This window comes from Tympanuchus pallidicinctus, unplaced genomic scaffold (genome assembly GCF_026119805.1).
Source record: "Tympanuchus pallidicinctus isolate F22 unplaced genomic scaffold, pur_lepc_1.0 scaffold1, whole genome shotgun sequence".
NCBI lineage: Eukaryota > Metazoa > Chordata > Aves > Galliformes > Phasianidae > Tympanuchus > Tympanuchus pallidicinctus.
In genome coordinates this window covers 52,506,845-52,512,345 of record NW_026294618.1, presented here as the reverse complement: position 1 = coordinate 52,512,345, position 5,501 = coordinate 52,506,845, and positions in this window count along the sequence as shown.

Below are 5,501 nucleotides of genomic sequence, written 5' to 3'. Positions count from 1 at the left end.
GGACTAGAGCCTAGCCATGTCAGATCTATAAAAATGCAGAGAGCAATGATGATCCCTCACTAAAACAACTTCTAACCCCAAATTCTATAACAATTTATTCATAGTTACCTGGAATTATTCGACTTTTGAGGTCGTGTGTATCAATGTACATCAAGAAGAAGTACTAAGACGATACTTTTGGAAGATCTATCAGTAGCAGTCTTGCTCACATAAGTGCTAGTAAATATTTATTTAAGACCAGATATACCTTGTCATATTGCTCATTACTGAGAGTCTTTAATTCAGACTGGGTTAATGGCAGAAATTTCTTAGTGTTGGCTTATACTTAACAGTTGTATGTCTTTATTTCAGTAGAATAGTTCTTTACTGAACTCCATCATTAATTTTCATCATTCTTTCACTGATTTTACTCTGCTTACAGGAAAAGCCCTCTTCAATGTTAGAACAATATTAGAACTACAGTGCTGATTCATAAGTTTTGTTTAGAAGTAAAACTGACTTGCAATTGTCCCTGGAAAAGTAAATTTTGCACGTTATTCCCAGAATAAACAGCAGCATTTTATGTTCAACACAAGAAGTAAAGAAAATGTTTTCCTTTATGTTCCTTTTCAGCAAATATGAACGTTCATATTCATATATGGTGTTACATGCAGGAAGTCAGCAGCTGTTACTTTCAGTTGGAATATTTGCACGTCTGAAAACATTATTGTTTAAAAAATTTTATTTTCCCAATTACCCATGAAATGACGGAGCAGATTTGATCCTGACAACCACTTCTGACTAACTGCCAGTGTAATTACAAAGATCAGATTGAAGCTTTTCTCTTCTAAAAATGGAATGTCTTCAGTACCAAGTCCTAATAATTGCATAGAGGCAGTGTCTTAGTATAAAATTGGATGGAGTGTCTGATATGTTGTTATATTTTTGTTCTTGAAGAAAAGCAATGTAGGTTACACACCGATGGTTATAGCTTCTGCTTAGCAGTGTTGTGTAGAGCTATTCATCTCACTGTATTTTGCATCTCAGAGGGCTAGCTGAGCACCAGTTATTGAATATAAATTGCAGAGCAATTGCTTGTGCATCACTTGCTATATATTTATATATATAGTCGAAGCTAATATCATTTTCCTTTTCTCTAAGTAAATAGTTTTATCTCAACCCACAAGTTCTACTTTTTTTTTTTTTTTTCCTAATCTCTCCCTCATCCCACTGGAAAGGTAGGGGGTGAGCAAATAATTGTGTGCTAAGCCAGGTTAAACCACATCAGGGAGAAATGTCTTGCAGATACCCAAATTACTTTCATGTGCTCATTTTGATAATGAATATGGCTGAGTGGGGGTTGAAGACACTCAGGACAGCTAAAATGGTTGTCTGAGGCTCCTGGAAGCACTCGTGTAAGTAGGAGGAGGAATCTAGACTAGAAGTTGAAGTAAAAATTATATAGGAAGTCTGTAGTCTGACACGGGCCTTAGAACCCTTTCAGACTGGAGTCCAAAGGAAGAAGCTGTCTTCAAAGCCTTGTAAACCTTTCATATATAGTTCTCACTGGATTCCTGCTTCTCTTCCATCTGTGAGCTTTCATTACACTCAGCTGAAACAGTAAATGACTTCAAAGAATGGCTCTGAGTCATCTAAAGTTCTAGAAAAAATACTGGTACATTTATTTGATACTGATTAGTGCTGTGCAAATGTTTTAGGACAGAAGCATACAGAAGGGAAATGCTCTGGTTTTACCTAAGCATTACAAAATTCACTTAGTACTGTAGTTTTAGTAAGGTGAACTGATGTCCAAGAATACAGGAATTACAGCTATTTGACATAAAATAATGAGGTGATGTGGGAGTAACGTATTTCAAAGCTTCATAGACTTTCATAATGAGCTAAGGGCTTAGACTCTCTTTGTTCTAATGTATGATCAATACTGCTGCAGAAATCACAGCAGACCTTTTTGGAGAAGTATTTAGTTATTTCAGATTCTCATGGTCAATATTTCAAAATGAGCCAATTCTGGACTTGAAAGGTTTCTTGTTTGTAAACTAGATTTGGTTTAATCTGGATGAGTTCAAAGAAAGCAGCTATGCCTACTGAGAATGTTGTCTAATTAAGGTCAATTAAAAGACTTCAGCTGCTTACATTGAGATTCAGATCTGGGGAAACATCTCAGCGCTGACTCCTCACAACCGCTGGATAAAATCTCTAGGACAGAAACTGCCTTTTTGGGTCATGTTAAGCAAAAACCTAACACAAATTATGTTATTCTAATTGCACATTTTCTGCAGTGCTCAGAAGCCCTTGTGAAGGATCATAGGTAGTCCTGTTGTGTCATCTTTTACAAATGGATAAAAGATCATCCTTGCACCACAGGTACCAAGGCAACATGTTTCAAGTATGAGGGAAGACATGGAACATGTGAGAGAACACTATTTACCATAGAAGTTTGTGATTTCAGTAGTCCAACAATCTAACCATTGTCACGTCTGGTTTTTAGACACTGTGGCAAAAGAAACCTTAGGGAGTATTTTGTGGTGATTCTGCAAGTCTTCTCAGGATGCAGGAACACCCATGATAATAATATAGAAAATGAGAATGGTATTGCAGATGAGTTTGAGCATGGAGTCTAAGATGGCGATGTGCAAGCATTACCATTGCAGTAATGAATGAGATTTGTGATGCCCAGCTCTGTTCAGGAAGATTTTTATAATCTTTACTAAGAATAACTTCAGGAAGGCAATGTGTACTGAAATTAAGTTACATACTTTGGTAGCACAAAAGGCTAGCTTATAGACAAATGTATTACACCATGATAATTACTGTAGTAAGCAGCACATTTATCACAGGGTGTACGTTACCAGGGAATAATGGGACAAGTTCTGCCATTTTTTCATTATGGGGAAAAAATCATTGGTCCTTGTGTAATCCCTCTTTAGTGACTGCCCTGCAAGTTGCAGAGAAGTGAATGGTAGTTAATTATACTCTACTCATTGCAGTACTGAAGCGGGAATATATGGAGAACATGAGTCTGGATCGGGATTACCAAAGCAGTTTATATGATGGATAATCAGTGAAGGGAAAGTATTCAAGTATCTTTTACCAATAAAAGATTTTAAATGAAACCCATCTCAATTCTCACCAGGTATTTTCTTACACAGTTCTTAAATAATTCAGTTCTTAAAGTTTCTAGGCATCTCCTCTGAAGTACTGAGCACTGTCAGTTTTCATGGTCATCAATCATTTCTTCTAGTATAGAAATTTGGGAAGCTTTCCTCTCCAAGGACTGCTAAGGTCAATGAGCTGCAGGAGATAGGTGAAGAGGGAGACAAATGCATGCAGAAATGCCACCAATGATCTGGATAACCAGATTCAGGAAATTGGAATCTAACTGCTAAGGCAGTCTTTGCTGAGAAACCTGATGTAGAACCCATGTCCATGTCATAATTTCATGAAGATACACTGATTTCTTTTGACATGTGAAACTGCAACTGCAATGTAAATAATATAACCATGCTATCTGTTAGAGTCTCCAAGGCTTCCACAGTGAGCTGAAGGCTTCAGAGCTTCCATTTGTACTGTGTAAATTATGCATACAGCTTTAACAGCTCAGAAATCTCATTAGCCCTCCTGTAATGGAGCTTCTTTTTATCAGCACCGAAGTTCGTGAGTTTTACGTACAATAGATGCAACAGTGCAGTGCAAAACCCATACTTCTCTGCTAAAATCAATAATCACATGACTTTATGCAGGTAAGCTTTGTAAATAGAGGAAAATAATTTATCTGCCAGCTTAAGAGAATGCCTACTTTAACAGTTCTGTAATTTAAAAAATAGCCATTATCCTTCATCTTCTCCTTTCTAAGCAAGCTCACATATTTGTATTCAATTGTCAGTCCATGTGACTATTATTACACGCTTAGTACTGGGTATGTATTGCTAGTTACCTGCTGTTTAAGAACAGGCTGAAAATTGGTTACCAACATTTTTCTCAAAACTCCGGCCTGAAACTAGACTCTGTTTACCTAGAAATGTATCACTAAGACACTTGTCCTATTTTTACTTACTGTCCTACAGTGTCAATAGAATTTGGGTAAATCAGGAAGCTAGAGAGGAATATTGGGTTCTGCTTTCTTCTGTGGCACTGATTCACAGTGGAGTTCCACCCAACATCCCTGGAACCATGTGCACCCATAACCACTGCAGAACAGGTCTTCAACCCCTCACAGCTACCTTAATATTCAGCATCTGGCTCTTTGGATGTGATAAATATATTTTTTTCTACTGGACTGTGGTTTCATGAGGAATAGTTAAACTTACATTTGAAGTTCAGTGCTGCATTCACAAAAGTTATTCTGAGAGAGGAGACTGTTTAAATTCATTTGATAGAATTTAAACATGTTTAATGAATTACCCCTAGTCTTTATCATTTCCATCAGAAAATAAATAAACTTTATTGTAGGCAGTAACAGGACACAAAAGAATGGAAAATAGTGTGAGGAAATGATTTACTTCAAGAACAGAAAAGTGAAAAAAAGTCTTTCTGCCTCAAAGTGATCTGTCAATAAAAGGTCATTCTGTAGAAGCTACTGTTTAAGCACTGGTATCTGCCTGACTACAACTTATCTTCATTATAGTCAGTGAGGTTTCTCATGAGTGAACCACAGCATCTATTTAAACTCCCCTGAAAGCAGTTGGGCACTCTTTGAAGCATTCAGATCATCAACTGAGGCTGTTCTTGGAACAGGGAGGAATAATTCACCTTTTAGCTGGTAAATCATACTTAAATGGAAGTAGTTTATCAGTCTTTAGGGTGCATTTTCATGTAGGCATGTGGTTTTCTTGCTATTTTTAAAAATGAAGAAAATAATTTAAAAAATTTCCTCCTATTTCATTTGTTGTGATATCATAGGATGGCTTTAGGAAACACGCAACATTACCAAGATACTTAAAGGCCTGTGATTTATTTCAATGTTTTCTTTCCATTTGTTAAATAATTTGAATTAAGATCAATGTAGAATGATCCCATTACTCAGCAAGGAACCTGTTAGGAACCTACAAACAAATTACTGAATTTTTAATTGCCTCCCTTGATATTAAACATACTTATTCTCAAAAAATACTTGTTACAGAAGACATGTTAAAGTACATATATATATGTATATATATATATGTATATATATATATATTAACTTAAGTCTTTTAAGAATTTATACTCTAAGCAGTAAGTTTCTAAAAATTGATCTAGTGGCAAGGGGTCATAATTGGAATTGTTGTTGATAGAGGGTTTGGACTACTCCAGCTTTCACTTGATTTACTCTCTGTTGATTAAGTTGATTAAATTATTTTTGTTGCAACTTCTCCAATACTAATGACCAAAAATTCACTGTTTATTACTTCTAGAAAGTGTGTTACATCACCACTAGACTTTTAACCAAAGAAATGTTGCTTTTCAGAAACTGTTGAGCATAATTTCTGGCAGACTTGGAAAAGTCTATGCACATGCTTAATTTT